General features: G+C 41.9%; 1 long non-coding RNA gene across 1 annotated transcript in view; it reads left to right on the top strand.

Annotated features, from left to right (window-relative positions):
* Positions 1 to 17134, top strand: part of LOC132533910 (uncharacterized) — a 74138-nt gene extending 57004 nt beyond the window's left edge. The window contains exons 2-3 of the long non-coding RNA XR_009545672.1: positions 3147 to 3319; positions 14369 to 17134. This is a non-coding gene — a long non-coding RNA (uncharacterized LOC132533910). The remainder of the gene's footprint in view (positions 1 to 3146; positions 3320 to 14368) is intronic.
* Positions 17135 to 23769: the final 6635 nt, after the last annotated feature.

Below are 23769 nucleotides of genomic sequence, written 5' to 3'. Positions count from 1 at the left end.
TCAATTTCATGACCACCTCAGGCTCTTGGGAAATTCCCACTTGCCATGTCTGCTGCCCTTCCGCCTCAAAGCACGAGGCTAGTGGCTGGTGTTCTTACCTGAGAACCTCAAGCTATGGCTATGGTTCGATGAGTTTCAAGGAGATGCAGACCTTATCAGACTCATCTCTTGAGTTTTGGGTAGCTCTGGGGGAAGGGGGCTTGGGGGTGTAGATGTTTAATAAAAATAGTACAACTAAATCATCCCGTAGACCTGGCAAATGAGATTGTTGTGGACCGCAGAGACTTTGAGCAGACTGTAAGATTCCTCACCACTCATGCCGCTCAGTCTATGAACTCGCTTGGGTAGTCTGACCAAGACTGCACATTTAGTAAGCAGATGAGTGAGAACAAAGTCCCAGAAATCTGAAGCCTCTGCACGTAACCACGACACCAAAGGAGACCCATCAGAGTCTGTGCCAGGTAGTTTCACACATGAGAAAGCCCAGCGATGCTTTTGCCATCAGAAAAAAAAAAAAAGATGCTAGGGGGTCGGGCGGTAGCGCAGCAGGTTAAGCGCACGTGGCGCAAAGTGCAAGGACCAGCGGAAGATCCTGGTTCGAGCCCCCGGCTCCCCACCTGCAGGGGAGTCACTTCACAGGCGGTGAAGCAGGTCTGCAGGTGTCTATCTTTCTCTCCCCTTCTCTGTCTTCCCCTCCTCTCTTCATGTCTCCCCATTCTATCCAACAACAACAACATCAATAATTTCAGTTCTTCTTATTGCCACAGTGCATCCAGTTGTCTTTCCCAGTTACTTATAATGGAATTCTGATGTGATGGCAGGAACTCTGATATCAGCCATGCTGCATATGTCATGGAATAGACTGAACACAAAGATGAATCTCTCAAAGTAATGTCTTCTTCAAATCCTAGCTCTCCCAGCCTGCTGAAAAGGACTTTTAGTAGACATAAGAAATGTACTTTAGTGTCAGGGAGAGCTTACTAAGGGTTTTTTTTTTCTGAGGAATCGAGCATGAAATCATATGCTAGCTCTTCTCAAGAGAGTTAAGCATCAGTTTCTCTCCTCATCATGAAGGGATCAAGTCAGATGCTTGATTACCTTTGTATTTTCTGTGTTCACAGAGCTGTATCGTTTCTCTTTGTATTTGAATTCCTGAGACATTTCTTCTTGATGATTTCTACTTCATAATTTTGTAGATCTATTTTTTTTCGTATCACTACATCTCAACATTCAGAAAAAAATACTTAAAATCTGCTTCTTGTGTTGTGATTAAGCAGTTGACCAGCCTAAATTCAACAAGAATTTAATTGAGCCAACTTTTTACTGCTTTTAACACGCCTAATATTTTTCATCCTTGAAGAAGCTTAAATAGTAACATGTTATTTTTATGCTTTGCTACTCATTTTTGTGAAATATATTTGATAGGAAAATTACTATGTAAATGATTTATCAACCGTGCTTCACAGATAATAAAGCAATCCAGACAAAACATAATCAGTAGCTGACAACATGATGACAAATATCTGTTAGTGAACAAATGTTTGAGGACCCAATTGAGATATGGAAAAGGTAGGCAAAGAACAGTGTCAGGGCTCCATTCATCACAAGGTCATAGTGGTATAAACATGCCACTATTTAAAAAAATATGTATTTGTTGTTTTCATGAAAGAGAGAAGGGTAGAGAGAGAAAACAGAGCACTGCTCAGCTCTGGCTAATGGCAGTGCTGGGAATTGAACCCAGGACCTCAAAGCCTCAGGTGTGAAAACATGCCACTATTAAACGTGTCTTTCAGAATGGATTTCTTTTCTGGAAAACATGGAATAGACTTACAAGTTTGACTTGATGTTTTTATTTATTTATTTTATATTAATGTATTTATTCCCTTTTGTTGTCCTTGTTTTATTGTTGTGGTTATTATTGTTGTTATTGACGTCATTGTTGGATAGGACAGAGAGAAATGGAGAGAGGAAGGGAAGACAGAGAGGGGGAGAGAAAGATAGACTTCTGCAGACCTGCAAATTTATTTATTATAAATAAATGAATAAATAAATAAATAAATAAATAAATAAATAAAGGTAGACAATTTAAAAGTTTGAAAACAGAATTCATGAGACCTTGGGTTGACTCTCCAACACTGCAAGGTGAACTTATGCTGAGTCCAGAACCAAACCATTCTAGTATTGCTAATGTATTTACTAGTTGACTAGACTTGTATGTCAAAACCTTGCATGATGATAATAGAACTATGATCTGGGAGTCTTGCTTTTGGGGTCCGGCGGTAGTGCAGCAGGTTAAGCGCACTTGGCGCCAAGCACAAGGACCGGTAAGGATCCCAGTTCGAGCCCCCGGCTCCCCACCTGCAGGGGAGTCGCTTCACAAGTGGTGAAGCAGGTCTGCAGGTGTCTGTCTTTCTCTCCTCCTCTCTATCTTCCCCTCCTCTCTCCATTTCTCTCTGTCCTATCCAACAACGACAACATCAATAACAACTACAATAATAAAACACCAAGGACAACAAAAGGGGATAAATAAAGATAAAAAAGAACTGTGATCAAAATAGCCAAATCAAACACATCTACACTCAGTTGGTGAGATAGCATCAGTGGTAGGTAGCACAGTGGACTCTCATGATGGAGGCACCAGAGGTCCCAGGTTCAACCCTCCGTACCACCATAAAGCAGAACTGAGCAGTGCACTGGTAAAATAAATAAATAAATTCACAGGGAAAAAAGAAACCACTGGGGCTAAGAATTTGACTTTGGGTTCAATTCTAATTCTGCTACTTGCTAACTGTCTGATTTCCAGTCAGTTATTTGGATCACTGTGCTTGCTAGGTAAGGATAATGGCTCTGTCTCTTCTCTGGAATTCAGCTCCAATTACGAGACAGATGATGATGCAAATATGATTGCGAACGCACAGAACTGAAACTGTGGCTTAGATGTGTGGCAACAAAAACCTTCCTAATGTGAAGCCTCAGTTATATATCAGTTAGTATTAGACCTGATGGTTTTCCTTCCCATGCAGAAGTCTGCCCCTGTAAACCATGACTCAGAGAAGCGTGACGGAAGGCGTGTTCTCCATGAACCTCAAGTTGACATAAGTAGGAAGGTGCTAAGAGAAGCTTTAAACTTTTGCTTTTTCTTTCAGGCTGGGGGTATGTATCCACCTGCCAATGCCCAGGTCCAGTGGAGAAGCAATTACAGAAGCCAGATCTCCCACCTTCTGCTCCCAATAAAGAATTTTGGTCCATATCCCCAGAGGGATAAAGAATAGGGAAGCTTCCAAGGGAGGAGATGAGACACAGAACTCTGGAGGTGGAGGTAAGAAATTGTAACCCTGTTATCTGACAATCATTATTAAATCACTAATATATATATATATATATATATATATATATATATATATATATATATATTTCTCTAGCTCATTGAGAAAAAATAATCATTCATCTTTCCCAGGAGTGGAAAGGGGTTGGCAAACAGTGTAACTTGAGTATTATGTTAGTGAAGCTTCTTTTACAAGAAAAACATCAGAGGTCAGGGAAACTTTTACCCTTTAACATTTCTTAGACATCTGTACTCTTATTCCACTAGTCTTAATCACTAACTGGTATCCTGCCGGGCTGGGGCTATTGCTTTTAGGTGGGGGAAGGACCAGCAGATTTCCAGGTTCTGTTCTGCTTTCATAATGCTATTCCCCTGTGCTAACCGTGTTCCTCTGTGGTCTTCCTAGCATGCTGCTGGCCAGCCGTGTTGCTTCTGCCCTAGTTCAGAGAGTGCTCTGAAATAGGCCAGCTGAGTACATTCGATAAATTAACCGGGAGAAATATTGTACCCAAAGCTAAGAGTCAATTTCTATTTTATTTCAAAACCCCAATGATGACTAGCCAAGTTGTCCGGTTACATGTGGCATTAGTTTGAGTCCATGGATAATCACTGTCAGGAAGAACCATAGGAGAAATTCATGGAAGGAGCGAGAAGAGATGAGGGTCTTCAAATCTGACACCTGTACAAAAACAGGAAGAAGGAACAACTGGGCAGGAGAGTCTTAGCAGTGCAGTTCTCACAGAGGTGAGAACTGGCCGATAGGAATCCTTGTGTTGTGTCCAGGACATTTGGGGGAGGAGTCCTAGGTCTCAGTGGAATGAATGGGTCTGCTTTCACCATCCTCAGTCATTGCCTGGGAACAGCTGGACTGAAGGGTAGACCTGGTGTGAACGAGGAGGTGGGTCCAGAGAGTATTTGCATCGGAAGATTCGAGAAGTGCATATTTATTTGTTCGTTGATGTATTCATTTATTGCTGCCGAGGTCTTGTACTTACACAGTTCCACGAGTAATGCATTTTTAAGTTCACAAGAGGTAGAGGCTACCATGAGTTCTATGATGATATCAAAGGACACCATAAATGTAGTATAACATTTTCCTGAACAATAGTAGGCTTCAAGTCTGAGTATAGATTCCCTTCCATGATCAAATTCCAGGGAAAAGTTACAGTAAAAGGAGGGGGTGAAGTGATGGTGGCTCACCTGGTTGAACATACATGTTACAGTGCACAAGGACTCAGGTTCCAGCCCTCGGTCCTCACATGCAGGAGGAAAGCTTTGTTAGTGGTGAAGCAGTGCTGCAGGTGTCTCTCTGTATCTCTTCTTCTCTGTCTCCCCCTTCCTCTCAATGTTTGGCTGTCTCCAATAAATAAAGATAATAAAAAGTTTTTTAAAAAGAACCTTTTGCAAATTAAGTTCACTAAATTAAAATCAAGCCATGTTTGTAGTATGGAGGTGAGCATAGCTGCCTTCCAGATAAGTTGAAATCCACAAAGATTAAAGCCCTCATCATCTATGTTGACTTTATTTGAGTTTTTCAAAATTAAATTCCAAAATTTCTCTCCCCCAATTTCTTATTCTTTATAGTCAAGAAAGGGTAGGTTAAAGGGTAGGTCAAAGGGTTGGTTTCTTTCAGCAGCACAGTACCTTGAATAGATGTTATCTTTTTAAGACCTCAATTAGAATGTGTCTTCAAGCCCCTGGCTCCCCACCTGCGGCGGTGGCGGGGGTGGGGGGAGGGAGGTCGATTCACAGGCGGTGAAGCAGGTCTGCAGGTGTCTATAACAAACTACAACAAGTGCAACAAGGGAAACAAAATGGGAAAAATGGCCTCCAGGAGCAGTAGATTTGTAGTGCAGGCACCGAGCCCCAGCAATAACCCTGGAGACAAAAAAGAAAAAGAAAAAAAAAAAAAGAATTTGTCTTCAAAATTCACATGTTATAAACTGTACAAGATTATAAGAACATTCAAGATTGTAAGTATGGGAACTGTTTAGCACCATACCAGAAAGAGGTTAGTAGTCCAGAAATGCTATTATAAATACAGAAATGAAAATTTGAGATAGAAATATTTTTCAGTTGCCTATTCTTTCTTTTTCTTCATTTTTGCCAGAGCTATAGCCCTGGGCCACATACATATCAAACATGTGCTTTGCTATTGAACGACATCCCCAACTTGGGATGAAATGTACCATCTTGTTTGTTGTTGATAAGACTAGCTACAGGGCAAAAGTATAAATGGTAAAAATAAGTAACCAAGCACATTCCACAAAATTGGGTTGTTGTGAGATTTTTTTTTGAAATGAAACTCTGTTTTTAAACTTTTATTTATTTATTTATTATTGGATAGAGGCAGAGACAATTGAGAGGGGAGAGGGAGATGGAGAGACAGAGAGACGCCTACAGTCCTGCTTCACTACCTGTGAATTTCCTCCCCCCACCCCCCGCAGGTGGGGACCAGGGGCTTGAATGAAACTCTTCATTACATGTTCTTTCAATGAGCTGTCATGAAAACAACCTGCTTCAGTCTGCAGACAAGCAAACTGGATTAAGTAGACTGTGAATGGTTTTTTGTTTTTTTTTTTCTTGGAGCTTAGGACCATATACTTGGATTAATTTTTGGTACGATACTTTCTTTTTTTTAAAAAAAAGTTATCTTCATTTATTGGATAAAGACAGCCAGAAATTTCGAGGAAGGGGGAGATAGAAAGAGAGAGAGAGAGGGAGACAGAGGGAGAGAGACCTGTAGCACTGTCTCACCACTTGTGAAGCTTTCCCCCTGCAGGTGGGGACCAGGGGCTTGAACCCAGGTCTTTGTGCATTGTAACATGTGCCCTCAACCAAGAGTGCCACCACCCGGCCCTGGTTGTGATATTTTCTACTCCTTGCTTCCTCCTATACCTCTCTCCCTCTTTGCCTTCTTACTATCTTGCTTCCCTTTATTAGACAATCTTAACAATGTCTACATCCTGTTCTGAATGGATCAGAAGTAGGATTCTTCTGTCCTTCTTCCCTTCTCCCTCACTGGCAACTAACTGTCTATTCGTTGGTCTAAGTTTGAAATTTGAATAAACACTGAAAGTGACAGGTTTGCCGCATGTGGGGGGGGGGGGAGCTGGTTTCTTGGTTTCTCCCAGAATTCTACGTGCATCCTGTAAGCTCAAAGGAAGGGCGTGGTTTTACTCCAACTCTGCCCTGTTTGCCAACCTCAGGGAGTCTGGGTTGAGTTAGGGGGAATGTAACAAAACCTGACAACAGACAAGTCTAGTGTGGTTTGGAATTTATTGTGAAACTTCTGTGGAGTTCTGCTTTTCACCCAGTTGTGTCATAAGAAAACAACCAGAGCTTTCATTTTAACTTTTGCTACCCCTCTCTCTCTTTTTTTTTAATAGATGCCTTTTTTATATTTATTTATCTTCCCTTTTGTTGCCCTTGTTTTTCATTGTTGTTGTAGTTATTATTGTTGTTATTGCTGCCGTCGGTGTCGGATAGACCAGAAAGAAATGGAGAGAGGAGGGGAAGACAGAGAGGGGGAGAGGAAGATAGACACCTGCAGACCTGCTTCACCGCCTGTGAAGAGACTCCCCTGCAGGTGGGGAGCCAGGGGCTCGAACCAGGATCCTTATGCGGCTCCTTGCACTTCACTCCACGTGCACTTAACCCACTACCCCTCTTTTAAAACAACACAATATATATTCAGTATTTAAATGTTCTCGATTGTAACAATCATATCAACATTTTATTATCATTAGTTCACAGGCCAATTTAAACTATTGCCTTACTTCCCTTCTATTGTGATTGTAAGTATGATTTTACAGATGTTATTTATAACATTGTAGATTTACATGAAGCATGTATATTCAATGTAGAAAGAAAATGTTGGGACTTACAAAATTTTTTATTGTATAAGCAGTTAATATTACTTAAAAACTGCATAATACAAAAAAAAAAAGAGGGAGTCGGGCGGTAGTGCAGTGGGTTAAGCATGAGAAAGGCAAGGACTGGCTGAAGGATCCCGGTTCGAGCCCCAGGCTCCCCACCTGCAGAGGAGTCGCATCACAGGCGGTGAAACAGGTCTGCAAGTGTCTTTCTCTTCCCCTCTGTCTTCCCCTCCTCTCTACATTTCTCTCTGTCCTATCCAACAATGATGATATCAATAATAACAATAATAACTACAACAACAGTAAAAAACAAGAGCATCAAAAGGGAAAATAAATAAAATATTAAAAAAGTAAAAAAAAAAGAGGGGGTGGGTAGTGGCACAACTAGTTAAGAGCACATAGTACTAAGTATAAGGACCCAGTCAAGGACCCAGGTTCGAGTCCCTACTCCCCAACTTCAGGAGGGAGAGCTTCACAAGCTGTGAAGCAGGTCTACAGGTGTCTCTTTCTCTCTATCCCCCTTCCTCTCTCAATTTCTCTCTGTCCTGTCCAATAAAAGGGAAAAAATGGCCTCCAGGAGCAGTGGATTTATAGTGCAGGCACTGAGCCCCAGCGATAACGCTGGAGGCAAAAAAAAAAAAAGTATGCTAGTTTCTTTTCTTTTCTTTTCTTTTCTTTTCTTTTCTTTTCTTTTCTTTTCTTTTCTTTTCTTTCTTTCTTTCTTTCTTTCTTTTCTTTTCTTTTTTTTTTTGTGGCACCAGAAAATGAGTCAAATTTCTCAGGTATATATAGTAACACCAAGCAGTCTCTTTGACCCAATTTTCTATTCTATGTATGGTAGAAAAAATATATATGGAGTGAAAAGATGCCACAGCCCTATTTCGCCATCCAGAAAGCTCCCTCAGTACCTTCCCTGCTGCTCCCTTTTGGTGCTAGGGCTCAAAAATAGGCCCTGACCACCACAAGGTGTACTCTCTACCAAGTGGCCCATCACCCAGTCCGTGGCACAGTTAAAGAAAAAAAAAACTTATATATATGTATATATATATATACCGCCAGGGTTACCATGGAGGTTGGTACCTGCACAGAATCGGCAGTTCCTGATGGCCATTTCCCTTTTCTCCCTCTCTTTTTTATTTTTCTTTTGTACCGATTGTGAGGCTTCCTCCCGAGGATCCTTGCACATAGTGACATGTGAACTCAATTGGGTGAGCTTATGCCTGGCCCCAAGACACTTTTTTTTTTAATTTAGCTGGCTGGAAACTAATACTGTGCTAGGTTTTGAGAAAAAACCCTAAATGACTAGGACTATACACTTTAGAAGAGAGATATGAGTAAAAGGCAATAAATACTCAGTCACAGGGTAAGTTTGTCCAGTGATCAGCAATTCTCCTGCATCTTCCTTCTACCTTTCACTCAGTAACTGAGTATTTAAAAGAAAAGTATTATTTGTTTCTGCCAAATGGCCTACCTCAGATAGACCGTACACAATCCTTTTTTATCTATAGCTATACAGTGGGCTGTCTTTACACAAACAGAGATAAGAGATATGTTTTTCCTAGTGTCACGTTCCTTTATGACTTTGTATTATTCCTTTGTTTCAAATTCAATGCTGCACTGCACTGTAATTATTTGTTTGACTATCTCTATTTCCCTCTTTCTTCATATATATGTAAACACACACACACGCACACGCACACACACACAGATATATAGCCTCCAGGGTTATCATTGGGGCTTGGTGCCCGCACCATGAATCCACTGCTCCTGGCGGCCATCTTTTCCATTTTTGTTATTACTGTTGTTGGGATAGGATGGAGAGAAATGGAGAGAGGAGGGGAAGACAGAGAGGGAGAGAGAAAGACAGACACCTGCAGACCTGCTTCATTGCTTGTGAAGCAACCCCCCCCCCTGCAGGTGGGGAGCCAGGGGCTCGAACTGGGATCCTTGAGGTGGTCCTTGCGCTTCCTACTATGTTCGCTTAACCGAGTGCACCACCGCCTGCCATTCCCTCACATATTTTTTTAATATTTACTTATTTATTTATTTATTTCCTTTATTGTTGCCCCTGTTGTTTCCATTGTTGTTGTCATTATTGTTGTTGATGTCGTCATTGTTGGATAGGACAGAAAGAAATGGAGAGGGGAGGGGAAGACAGAGAGGGGGAGAGAAAGACAGACACCTGTAGACCTGCTTCACCGCCTGTGAAGCTACTCCCCTGCAGGTGGGGAGCCGGGGGCTCGAACTGGGATCCTTATACTGATCCTTGCGCTTTGTGCCACGTGTGCTTAACTGGCTGAGCTACTGCCGGACTCCCACATATATATATTTTTCAACAGTAGAAACCTATTTCTATTCATTTCTGGATTTCCCATTACTGGAACATGGTAAATTTTTATTAATTGCTTGTTAAGTGAAAGTATGAATACACACACACACACACACACACACACACACACACTTTCTAGTTTCTAGTTCTTAGAAACTACAGGAGAGGCTGGGTGGTGGTACACCCACTTGAGTATACTATGCACCAGGACCCAGGTTCAAGCCCTCAGTCCCACCTCCAAGGAGGAAGCTTCATGAGCAGTGAAGCAGTGATGCAGGTGTCCCTTTTTCTCTCTTCCTCTTTATTTTCCTCTTCCCATTTCAATTTCTGTCTGTCTGTCTGTCTTTTTAAATGAAAGAAGGAAAAAAAAAAAGACAGGGAAATGGTTGCTGGGAGCAGTGGATTCCTTGTGCAGTACAGGGCCCCAGTGGTAACCCTGGTGGCAGTTTAAAAAAAGGAAGGGACACTGAGGAGATAGTATAATGGTTATGCAAAAAGCCTTTTATGCCTGAGGCACCAAAGGTCCCAGGTTCCATCCCTGGCATCCCCATAAGGTAGAGTTGAGCCATGCTCTGGAAGGAAAAAAGAATGGGAGGTCCAGGGAGTGAGGGGGGGAAAGAGAAAAAAGACAAGAAAATACCGAAGAGTGAACACATACTGGCATTAGCTGTTACTGCAGAAAGGCCGGTCCTGTGATTTGAGGTCTTCTTCAGCCTCTTTCATTTCTGGCTTTTCCTCCTTTTCTCCTTCTCCTTTTTAATATAAAAGCTTAGACTAGACAAGGTGAAAGTTTCCTGCTGTTTCTTCTCCTTCTCCTTCTCCTCCTCCTCCTCCTCTTCTTCTTCTTCCTCCTTCTCTTCCTTTTCCTCCTCCTCTTCCTCCTCATTATTACACACACACACACACACACACACACACACACACACACATATATGTAATAATGAGGAGGAAGAGGGGGAGAAGCAGGAGGAGTGCAGCGGTAGTGTAGCAGGTTAAGCACACGTGGTGCAAAATGCAAGGACTGGCCTAAGGCTCCCGGTTCGAGCCCCCGATCCCCACCTGCAGGGGAGTCGCTTCACAGGCGGTGAAGCAGGTCTGTAGGTATGTGTCTTCCTCGCCTCCTCTCTGTCTTCCCCTCCTCTCTCCATTTCTCTCTGTCCTATCTAACAATGATGCCATCAACAACAACAATGAAAAACAACAAGGGCAACAAAAGGGAAAATAAATATAAAAAAAGGTGGATCCACATAATATCCTGTTTTAGAACTCAGGTCCACAGAGAGAATGATTGTGAAGCACTTTCTGACCTGTGAAATCCTACATAAAAGTAGGCAAATGTCACTGCTATTGATGAGTTAGCAGCCCTCAGGGAATCGCTTTTGAATCTGTGAATCGACAGTCTGTGAAGAATGAAGTTGGCTCACTGGAAGAGGACTATGAAAGGTTCCGTCAATGGAAGGAAGTTCACATGAACTTGTCTCATCATCCAGTGAGAGCCCAGTGTGATGAGATGGGGTCTTCCTGAGGCTGTTCCCAATTATTAATTTCTAAGGCCAGATTTGTAAATAACCATTTACTTAGATGCTTCGAATTTGGATAATTCCATATATCACTTCCAGAAATATGTATTACCAGGTACAAAACAATCACAGGCTTGACTGGTCAAGGAAACATGAGGAAACATGAAACAGTGTTCTAGTGTGTATATATATGTGTGTGTGTGTGTGTGTGTGTGTGTGTGTGTGTGTTTATACCAGAATATATATACACACACCAGAACAATGTTTCAGCCCTGGCTTATTGCAATGTGGCGGATGAAACCTAGATAGAACCATGAAGGAGCTTTTGGCATGGAAGCCTTTTGAAGGACCATTACGCTATTCCTCCCCTCCTCCTCCCTCTGCTTATTTTCACTCTGAATTTTTCTGCACCTGGACTCAGAAAAGTCTGTAAGGGATGGTGCAGCCTAGCAGCTTGATCATCTGTGCTTTGGCAGGAAGCTCCTCAGAGAGCTCTTGGGCTTCAATGTCATTCAGCCTCATTTTGAAAACCCAGTTTGCAAATGACCTTGGGCAGGTTAGTGTGTAGCGTAGCAACTATATTCTAGTAGTTTCCAGGCAATTCCCTTCTGTGAAGACGTCATCTGCTTTTCAGAAAGCTCTCATTTGACCGATTTTGTGGAATTACTCATGGCCCTAGTCCGTCATCTCCTTTTCCATTTTTGAACTCTGCCTGCTTTATCTGCTGGACATCAGATTCTGCTGTCTGATAGCGTGTGAATGTCAAGAAATGAGATTATTCCGCTTACCTCGTTAATTTACCATGTTTTTCTTGTTTGCGATTGTATCTCAATTAACTATTTCTCTAGTTACTGATTGACTTAATGGAATCCAGCTTCATTGACATAATTTGTGAACTTTGGCTACCACTAGCATCTATCTGAACCACAGTAGCTTGTCAAATTGCCCTGAAAGTTTGATTGCATCTTCCAGAACCAGTGAAGCTTACTGCCCATGGAGACTTCAAAATAGGCCAGTATGTTAGCCTCTCAGTAGACTCATGCAAATAGGACTCATGTTTCCTTGACCAGTCAAGCCTGTGATTGTTTTGTACCTGGTAATACATATTTCTGGAAGTGATATATGGAATTATCCAAATTCGAAGCATCTAAGTAAATGGTTATTTACAAATCTGGCCTTAGAAATTAATAATTGGGAACAGCCTCAGGAAGACCCCATCTCATCACACTGGGCTCTCACTGGATGATGAGACAAGTTCATGTGAACTTCCTTCCATTGACGGAACCTTTCATAGTCCTCTTCCAGTGAGCCAACTTCATTCTTCACAGACTGTCGATTCACAGATTCAAAAGCGATTCCCTGAGGGCTGCTAACTCATCAATAGCAGTGACATTTGCCTACTTTTATGTAGGATTTCACAGGTCAGAAAGTGCTTCACAATCATTCTCTCTGTGGACCTGAGTTCTAAAACAGGATATTATGTGGATCCACCTTTTTTTTTTTTTTTTTAAATATGTTTACTTTCCCTTTTGTTGCCCTTGTTGTTTTTCATTGTTGTTGTTGATGGCATCATTGTTAGATAGGACAGAGAGAAATGGAGAGAGGAGGGGAAGACAGAGAGGGGGAGAGAAAGGTAGACACCTGCAGACCTGCTTCACCGCCTGTGAAGCGATTCCCCTGCAGGTGGGGATCAGGGACTCGAACCCGGAACCTTAGGTCGATCCTTGCGCTTTGCACCACGTGTGCTTAACCCGCTGCGCCACCGCCAGACTCCCTGTGGATCCACCTTTAAACAATTAGAGTACGGATAGTCTGTCTGTTTCTCACATCCTGGGTAAGATTCTGCTCCTAAAGCCGCAGTCCATTCCATCGTTCGTGCATTCAAATAACTTTTGTTGAATCTCTATAAATGTTACGTTGTGTGGTAGAAACTCTTTGTAGAAAAAGATGAATGTGATATGACTGTTACATTTAAACCAGGGAGGAAATATTTCAGATCAGCCGGTAGATGGCCAGAAGGTAGGTCACCCTGTAGAGTACATGTTGCATCACCTACAAGGGCTTGAGTTCAAGGCTCAGAACCACATAGAGCACTGTGGACGGCACCCAGGGAGCTCCCTGGATGTTGTAGAGGTGGGCTGGTATCTCTCCTCACCCCTCTACTTTGTGTTTTCACTCCAAGTTAAAAAAATGAAAAAGTTTCCCCAGTACTACATAAAAGTGTAATAAATACAATGTTCAGACACTGGAACATAGACTGACATAAAGAGCTATGCCTGGGAAGAGCCAGAGGAGAGCCAAACTCTGATCAAAGTCTTCATTGTGACTGGATTTCAGAGAAGATATTATTTTTAAATCAACAATAAATAAATAAATCTTAAAAAAAAACTATATTCTTGGCATAGCTTTTTACTATCTCCCCCACGAGGTAATGTGTGTGTTTGTTTGACAAGGCTAAAAATAAATGCACTGTTACATCAAAAAACTAACAGTAAAACACTGAAGCAAAGCAAGACTAATTTAATTTTATTTAAGTGTTTTATATACTCTCCTCATATTTGGGAGCTACTCTCTGTCCTGAACCATCTTTGTAATCCTATCCTCAACTCTGACATCATCTTCCCAGTCAATACTTTCAGCCCACCTGCATGTTAGCGGCCGGGCTCAGGAAAAATTAGTAAAGTCATGGCCCCCTTAGAATATACCTAAAATAGACTTCCTAGCTTCTTCCAACATGAAGACCCCAAATCTCATCTGCTATGTTCTTACCTTTAGGTTCCTGATTATTAAATAATTTATTCTGCTTTAGATCTTAATGATTTTCAGTCACCAAACTGCAGTTGCTACCATGACATTTAATTGACTTAATCAATGTGTCCTGGAACTCCACCTCCCCAGAACCCTACTATGGAAAGACAAACAGGCTGGGGGTATGGATTGACTTGTCGACTCCATGTTCAGAGGAGAAGCAATTACAGAAGCCTGAACTCCCACCTTCTGCACCTCACAAAGAATTTTGGTCCATACTCCCAGAAGGATAAGGAATAGGGAAGCTTCCAATGGAGGGGAGGGGATACAGAACACTGGTGGTGGGAACTGTGTGGAACTGTGCCCCTCTTATCCTACAAGCTTATTAATCATTATTAAATCACCAATAAAATTTTTCAAAAATGCATATCATAGGTAAATATTATGATGATATTATTATTATCATTATTATTATTAGCCACCAGGGTTATTGCTGGAACTTGTACCCACATGACCACTCTGCCGTTCCTAGTAGCCATTTTTTTCTTTTTCTTTCTTTTTCTTATAGAGGCAGAAATAAATAAGGAGGGAGAGATGGAGAAAGTCACTTATATAACTAGCTCACCACTCAGAAAGCTTCTCCTCTGCAGGTAGAGATTGGGGACTTGAACCTGGGATTCAAGTCTGAATCTTGCTCTGCCAGATGTGTCATCAACTGGCTACAAGGTGAACACTTTTTTTTTTTTAATTTCTTTATTGGGGAGTTAATGTTTTACACTCGACAGTAAATACAATAGTTTGTACATGCATAACATTTCTCAGTTTTCCATATAACAATACAACCCCCACTAGGTCCTCTGTCATCCTTCTTGGACCTGAATTCACCCCCCGACCCACCCACCCCAGAGTCTTTTACTTTGGTGCAATACGCCAATTCCAGTTCAGGTTCTACTTGTGTTTTATCTTCTGATCTTGTTTTTCAACTTCTGCCTGAGAGTGAGATCATCCCATATTCATTCTTCTGTTTCTGTCTTATTTCACTTAACATGAATTTTTCAAGGTCCATCCAAGATCGGCTGAAAACAGTGAAGTCACCGTTTTTTATAGCTGAGTGGTATTCCATTGTGTATATAGACCACACCTTGCTCAGCCACTCATCTGTTGTTGGACACCTGGGTTGCTTCCAGGTTTTGGCTATTACAAATTGTGCTGCTATGAACATATGTGTACACAGATCTTTTTGGATGGGTGTGTTGGGTTCTTAAGGATATATCCCCAGGAGAGGAATTACAGGGTCATAGGGTAGGTCCATGTCTAGCCTTCTGAGAATCCTCCAGACTGTTCTCCACAGAGGTTGGACCAATTTGCATTCCCACCATCAATGCAGGAGGGTTCCTTTGACCCCACACCGTCTCCAGCATTTGCTGCTGTTACCTTTTCTGATGTATGACATTCTCACAGGAGTGAAGTGATATCTCATTGTTGTCTTTATTTGCATTTCTCTGGCAATCAGAGACTTGGAGCATTTTTTCATGTGTTTCTCAGCCTTTTGGATCTCTTCTGTGGTGAATATTCTGTCCATGTCCTCCCCCCATTTTTGGATGGGGTTATTTGTTGTCTTGTTGTTGAGTTTGGCAAGCTCTTTATATAGTCTGGTTATTAGCCTCTTTTCTGATGTATGGCATGTAAAGATCTTCTCCCATTCTGTGAGGGGTCTCTTGGTTTGGGCAGTGGTTTCTTTTGCTGTGAAGAAGCTTTTTAATTTGCTGTAGTCCCATAGGTTTATGCTTGCCTTAGTCTTCTTTGTAATTGGATTCATTTCATTGAAGATGTCTTTAAAATTTACGTGGAAAAGAGTTCTGCCAATATTTTCCTCTAAGTATCTGATAGTTTGTGGTCTAACATCCAAGTCCTTGATCCACTTGGAATTTACTTTTGTATTTGAATTTGTATTTCGTATTTGTATTGAATTTACTTTTGTAGTGGTTCAGTTTCATTCTTCTGCATGTTTCAACCTATTTTTTCCAACACCATTTGTTGAGCAGACTCTGCTTTTCCCATTGAATCGTCTGGACCCCTTTGTCAAAGATGAGATGTCCATGGGTGTGGGGGCTTACTTCTGGGCTCTCAATTCTATTCCACTGGTCAGTGTGTCTATTCATGTTCCAGTACCAAGCAGTTTTGATGACAATGGCCCTATAATACAATTTGAGATCTGGGAGTGTGATGCCTCCAGTTTTGTTCTTTCTTCTCAAGATTGTTTTGGCAATTCTAGGTCTTTTCTGGTACTCTAGAAGTTTAAACACAAGGTTACTCAGACTCTGTCATATATACTTTCTAGTTACTAGGAACTGTGAGAAATCTGGGCCAAATTGAACCCAAGGTATTTAATAACAATCACTTCATTACCTTTATCTTAATAATTATGAGAAGGTGACTACAGGGCATCAGAACCTAGAGGAGAATTTCTAGCTTCTTCAAAAGGGGAGCATTTTAAGTTTTATCCCAGAAGAATACTGAGAAAATCCCTTTAACTTGTATGTGCAGTATTAAAGAAAATGATTTCTTTCTACTTGGTTGCAGTCATGAGGCGTGTATTTCATTATTTTTTTCCTTTATTGGGAAATTAATATTTAACATTCGAAAGTAAATACAATAGTTTGTACCTGAACAACATTTCTCAGTTTGTGGGGCGTGTATTTTAAATGGTCTTTTTTAGCATTATAACATACCAAAATGTTCTTGAGCTCTTTTTAAAAAGCAACTATAACAGAAGAACAAACAGGATTTCCTCTATAACTAATATTGACTTAAGTTTATATGGTCCCAAACCTGAACTTTTCTGTTTATTTATGAAACAGAGCCAGGCGATTGGTCCATTTGGATTTACTTCCAACCTTCACAGTTCAGACTGTACAGGCAGTTTAACTCTTGGTCCCTCAGGTGACCAAGGGTTATAGAAAAGGCCACACAGTGCTTGGATGTTGCGAAAGGAACCTATGCCCTGGTCCATCGCCCAGTAGAGTAGAGTCCCTCAGCAAAAGAATTTCCACTGGCTCCCCCGTGGGAGTTACTCCTGCTTCAGCCCTTGTCTCAAACCCTTTGGGTGTCAAAAGTGTGAATAAGCCATGTGATTCTGTTCTGGTAGAACCAGAGATACTGGCCATGAAACAGCAGTTTGGAGGTGACTTACACTTATTTGGGAGGTGGCTTGTAGATAGCTGGCAGGGGGCACTGGAGTCCTGACACAGTGGTGCTGGCTATTTCCATAGATGAAAGAAAGCTTGTTCAAATCCTATCCAACACCCGTTTCTCGGTTCTCTTAGAAGTAAGAAGTGTGGGTCTTTCCTTAGACACTGGAATTACTGCACAGCTCTCTCTGTGGCGACTCTGGAAAATTTTAATGATATTTGACAGCTCCCTTCCAGTCATCAAGATCTTTTAAAATCTGACTACTGAATTACTGCCAGAGGATAACAGCTTTGAGTTCTCCCCATCACAGTTTTACGTAAGAAAAACATTTGTCCTAATGAGGACTAGGCTAAGGTGTGTGTGTGTGTGTGTGTGTGTGTGTGTGTGTGTGTGTGTGTGTGTGCGTTGGTGGTGGGGTGTTCTAGGGTGCTTTTACACTGCTCTATTTCAGACAGAGATGAAATATGTGAATATAAGTGTTTTTTTTTTAATCTAGAAACGAGACATTTACGTAATGGAAAAGCCATTTGTGAGATGGGTAGTGGATACAAATGCATTCATTAATTTCATCTTAGGATCATGTTTCACTGTACCATTAGTGAGAAGCATTTGTCAAGAGTTTCAAGTTCTGAATTTCATAAAATGACCTGAAATATAGCAACAATGGTAATTAATGGGCACACACTAAACCCCTATGCCATTTACGTTACATGTCTACTTCTATCAGCAATTATTTCTTTTCCAGCTTTCCAATAATTTTTCTTCTGAGTTTTCCCTGGAAACCTCATACCATCAGAAAAAAAAAATTCCAGGAACTTTCACTTGAGAGAAACTCACACCTATCACATTTCATGTAAATCTCTGGTCAAAGACAGCCTGTGGTGGAGCAGTGGGTTAAGCCTTAAGCCATCAAGTATGAGGTGCAGAGTGGGGTCCCTGGCATCCCACCTGCCACAGTGATGCTGACATTCTCTCTTTTCCTCCCTCCCTCTCATGAATAAATAAATAAATACAAAACAAAACAAAATGCCCTGATCAAGGAGTTATCTTACTATCATATTGATCACACATGTGATACACATATACACATATACATATGTACACATACATTTTTTTCAGTGTCAGGGCCTCACACACACATAATTTTATCACTTTAGGCTGCTTTTTCATTCAGAGAGAGAAAGAATAGTAATAGAGCTTTCTCTAGTACTTCCACGTAGTGCCAGGGTTTAGAGTATATTCTCTCTCCCTCTCTTTTTTTGCCTCCAGGGTTACTACTATGAATCCACTGCTCCTGCAGGCTGTTTTTGGTTGGTTTGTTTGTTTTGTTTTGTTTTTTCATTTTTATTGGGTAGGACAGAGAGAAATTGTGAAGCAACCCCCCTGCTGGCGGGGAGCTGGAGACTTGAACTGGGATCCTTGTGCAGGTCATTGCTTGTGCTTCCTGCTCTGTGAGGTTAACCAGGTGTGCCACTGCCTGGCCCCCTCTCTCTCCCTCCCTATCATATCATATCGTTCCCTATGATCTGGAAAAATAAAGTTAACAAGAGTTAACTAATGACTTTTTAGGTGTCAGTTACTGCTGAAGACAATTTGCATTTTGTTTACTCAGTCCTCAAACTAATCGTCTGTTAGGGTCAGTTTATCTAGGTCAACCTAAGAGGTAGGTTCTTGAATTTCATGTTTAATTAATTAATCTCTAAAATACTCATAGAGCCACAGGTAAATTCTAGTTACTTTTACACCCAAACAAAGAGACTCAGTCAAAGAATGGGAGAAGATCTTTACGTGCAATATATCAGACAAGAGGCTAATAACCAAAATTTATAAAGAGCTCACCAATCTTAGAACAAATGATCAAATGACCCAATCCAAAAGTGGGGAGATGGGAGTCGGGTGGTAGCGAAGCGGGTTAATAGCACGTGGAGCAAAGTGCAAGGACCGGCATAAGGATCCCGGTTCGAGCCACTGGCTCCCCACCTGCAGGGGAGTCGCTTCACAGGTGGTAAAGCAGGTCTGCAGGTGTCTGTCTTTCTCTCCCCCTCTCTGTCTTCCCCTCCTCTCTCCACTTCTCTTTGTTCTATCTAACAACGATGGATGTTTGACAAAGTCAAACAAACCCTAACCCTAACCCTATTGACATCAATAACAACAACAATAACTACAACAATAAAAACAACAACAAGGGCAACAAAAGGGAACATAAATAAATAAAATTTTTAAAAAATTTAAAAAAAGAGAGGGAGAGAAATGCGGGGACAGGGAGTGTAGATAGCATAAAGGTTATGCAAAGAGACTCTCATGTCTGAGGCTCCAAAGTCCCAGGTTCTATCCCCTGCACCACCATAAACCAGAAGTAAGCAGTGCTCTGGTAAGAAAGGGAGGGGAGAGAGGAGGAGGAAGGTAGGGAGGGGGAGGGAGAGAGGGAGGGAGAGAGAGGAAATAGTCCACATTCCTATAGGATAAATACTGTTTGTGGGCTTTTACTTTAGGGCTATATCAACTCTTCTGCCCTTTGCCATAACATACTCTGCAAAGAGCTGACGGTCTGGCTATTCTACAGATGGAGCAGTGATAGCGTCACGCTGCTTGTTTAGTGTGAGAGGAAGTAGGCTAGCATGCTGAAGGCCTTGTGAAGCAAGACACAGAGCTCCAGAGGCCTGGAGCTACGTGCTAGAAAGATTCAGGAATCTAACAGGGGTCAGAAGCATAAGCCATCCTTTCAAATTAAAAGTACTGCATTTTCTCTTTTAATTTTTTAATAATTATCTTTATTTATTTATTTATTTATTTATTGGATAGAGACAGCCAGAAATCAAGAGGGAAAGGGGGAGATAGATAGATAGATAGATAGATAGAGAGAAAGAGACACCTGCAGCCCTGCTTCACCACTCACCAAGCTTTCCTCCTGCAGGTGGGGACTGGAAGCTCGAACCTGGGTCCTTGTGCTTGATAACGTATGCACAACCAGCTGTGCCACCAACAAGCCCCAGTACTGCATTTTCTATCACAAAGAAAGAGCCACAGGGCCTGGTAGGCCTTCGCGGGGGTAGACTGGTTCTTAAACTGAAAATGAGCTGTGAGTGCACTGAATGGGTAAGAGCAAGAATCCCAACTTGAGAGCTTGTTTGGGGCTTCTAGCAGGGGAGCGCAGCTACTCGTGCACCCTCTACTGAAGACCGGGGTCCGTCTCTGTTTGGGGAAGGGTGTCATCTTCAAATGAGCTTCGGGAGGGACGCACATGGAGCGGTGAGGGAGGAAGGGGACACCCGCCTAGCCAGCCAGATGAGCTGAATCAACCCTGGCGATCAATGGGGTGACAGATGTCGCAGACAGATCGCCCTCACTTCCAGTCCCAACTTGAAAAGGGGGTGGGTGATTGCCAAGAGTCAAGACCTGTAAAGCTCTGTGTCGTACTGGGAGGTAAACTTCTGAGAGTTGCCAAGGTGACAGGGATATAGAATGGAGGACAGATAAGGGAGAAGATGAGAAGTCATTGCAGGGGGAGACCAGCTGCAGCAAAAGGGTTGTAGAAGGGCCTATAGGGACCATGGGGGATCTGTCTGCTAAGTCTACATGGAGAAACAGATTTGTCTAGAGCCAAGGGTGGACTGTGGCAACCACAAAACTGTGCAATGCACATCTGCCATGAGGAGCTTGACTGACTACTGAATTCAACCCAAAACCTCTTGGTCATCCTGTTTCTTCACGAGTCAATATTTCCCTTGGACTTCCAACCAATGATAGCATGAAAGGAGAACTAGCAGGATGATTTCTATTTCTGTGAGACAGGGACTCTTTCAATATCTTATTCTGTTTCATTATTTTTAATTTAATTTTATTTTATTTGCCTCCAGGGTTATTACTGGGGCTCAGTGCCTGCACCATGAATCCACTGCTCCTGGAAGCCTTTTTTCCCCCCTTTTGTTGGCCTTGTTGTTGTAGCCTTGCTGTAGCCTTGTTGTGGTTGTTATTGTTGTTTATGTCGTTCGTTGTTGGATAGGACAGAGAGAAATGGAGAGAGGAGGGGAAGACAGAGAGGAGGAGAAAAAGATAGACACCTGCAGACCTGCTTCACTGCCTGTGAAGCGACCCCCCTGCAGGTGGGGAGCTGGGGGCTCGAACTGGGATCCTTATGCTGGTCCTAGCCCTTTATGCCACATGTGCTTAACCCACTGTGCTTCCGCCTGACCCTCCTTTATTTTATTTTATTTTATTTTATTTTATTTTATTTTATTTTATTTTTTCCCTCCAGGGTTATTGCTGGGCTCGGTGCCTGCACCATGAATCCACCACTCCTGGAGGCCATTTTTTCCTCCATTTTGTTGCCCCTGAATAGGACTCTTTTTACTTAACCCCCCACCCCCTTTACACTTGTGTCATCACTGTCTAATGGTTCAGCTCCACTTTTTTTCTCTGTCCTTCACCAGCTCCCTCTTTCCAGCCTGGCGCCCCCATCCCTCACCCCTTTTGCAAATATAATTTCATTTTGACATTCACTTTTCAGGGGAACACAGACTAGTTTAATGCCACTGGGGGAAACGAGCTCTTAGCCAGTGAGAAATGGTTCAGTGTGGAAAAGAGAGAACACACCTTCCTGTGTTTTAGAACTTGTCGATAAAATGGGTACATTGCCTGCAGATACTAATCTATGCTTTAAAATTAGTTTTGCAACCCTAGGTAAAAAGGAAGCAATATCAAAAGAAAAGAAAATGAGAAGTAGAGGGATAACTTCCTCTATTTTTAACTGCTTCCCTCCCCACATCACATTTACATTTCATATTATGACTTAACACTGCATAGGTTCACATTTTGCAAATTTATGTGACTTAACATCTGAGCAAGCCTGTTCTTTTTAAAAAGATTTTCCCCATCAGGGTCTTCAGCACACATAATTGCACTGCTACCTGCTGACTCTTCTTCCATTTTAATGTGGACAGAGAGGGACAGAGAAGCACTATAGCACTGCTCCGCCGATCACAGAACTTCCTCCAGTACTACACATGGTGATCCCATGAGGTGCCAGGGGTGGGAACTTGGGACCTTGAGCATGTGTTTCCAAACTGGTGCCTTTTCTTTGTGTTCCAAACCTATTGTAATTACTAGAAGATAACTCAAAAGGACAGACGTCAATTAATTAAAGACATTAATCCCCCAATAAATAAATAAAAATAAAATAAAATAGACAGACCCTATGGAGCCCAAAGGATAGTCTTTATCCAGATAGGTGAGAGAACTCTGTTCTTGCCCACTCAACTGTTTGAGAAGTTAAATGGATATTAGGATCTTGAACAGCACTCTGACCTCATCTTTGCTATTAATGATTGGGTATCTATCTTAATTTTCTGAAGTTATATCTTATTTAACTGGAAAATAGAAGCAAAAGTTATTGATCATTAGAATGAAAGCAAAAGGAAACACCACTAAATTTTTTTTATTATTGGATAGAGACAGAAAGAAATTGGGAGGGAGGAGGTGATAGAGAGGTGATAGACCCCTGCAGCTCTTCTTCACCACTTGTGAAGCTTTCTTCCTGCAGGTGGGGACCAGGGGCTTGAACCTGGGTCCTTTCTCACTGCAATGTGTGCGCTTAACCAGTTGTGCCACCACTTGGCCCCTGGAAAAGACATTTCTCATGTGGTCCAGGAGGTGTTGCAGTGGATAAAGCATTGGGCTCTCAAGCGTGAGGGCCTGAATTCAATCCCCGGCAGCACATGTACAAGAATGATGTCTGGTTCTTTTTCTCTCTCTTCCTATCTTTCTCATAAGTAAAGAAATAAAATCTTTTTTTTTAAAGAAAAAAAAAAACCATTTCTCTAGATGAAGACCTTAAGTCAGTGCTGTAACTGAAATGAAGAAACCGTTATGTCATACTTACTTCAAAAGTTGTTGCAAAGTTCAAATGCAGCAAAGAATGTGGAAAAAAATTGTAAATTAGGTCATACATATGTGAGCATTCATGATAGTGATGAAAATTAGGCACCTTTTTGGTACAGCTCCTGATCATGACGTGTGTACACAGTTCAGGAGAAGCAGGAAGTTACTCTTCCTCATTGGATTAATCTACCTGATATATATATATATATATATATATATATATATATATATATATATAATTAAAAAATAAATTAAATCATCATTGTTACTATTACTACCTTCAGATTATTGTGAGACTTAGAACATTAGGGAGCATGCCCTCCTCTAGGTGTTCTGTAATTATAAATCTTGGAATTAAAATTTCAAAATTTGAAATTAACTAATAAAAATGTTTCTCATTTTCAACTTAGTTTGCTGAAACAGCGGTTCTGCGAATACTTCACGATGATGCCCCCCTTTTCGTCTGTGCAAAACCCTCCCTCTCATGTCTCAGTCTTCGGAGTCCTTGGAGTCAGTAGGGCTGGGTGCTGGGGCACAGGGTGAAATGTGCACCTGGCTAGGAGGGGGCGCTTCCTGAATGCTAGAACAAGGACTTCGGGCATCTATTTCTCCCCCTCTCTCAATTCATCTCTGTCCTGCGGGGCGGGCTAGCGTGGGGGTGCCTTCTTCCCGGGCACGTACTCTCTGAGTTGGAGAGAACTCCAGGGGAGCCAGCCTGGGCTCAGCCATGCGGGAGAGAAACCAGGAACTCATGGCGGAGTGGGAATGCAATGTGTCTTTATTGATCAGAGACAACGCTTTTATAGGATAGAACCGGAAGTGGCAAGTCTGAAAAGGAAATGGCTAGGAAAGGGGGTGGAGAAAAGGAAAAGGCGGGCTAATGGTAGAAATTTCCTTAGC

The sequence above is a fragment of the Erinaceus europaeus genome, chromosome 17 (assembly GCF_950295315.1).
Source record: "Erinaceus europaeus chromosome 17, mEriEur2.1, whole genome shotgun sequence".
In the NCBI taxonomy this organism is placed as follows: Eukaryota; Metazoa; Chordata; class Mammalia; order Eulipotyphla; family Erinaceidae; genus Erinaceus; species Erinaceus europaeus.
Note: the sequence above shows the minus strand (reverse complement) of the source record. Positions and strands in the feature narration are given on the sequence as shown.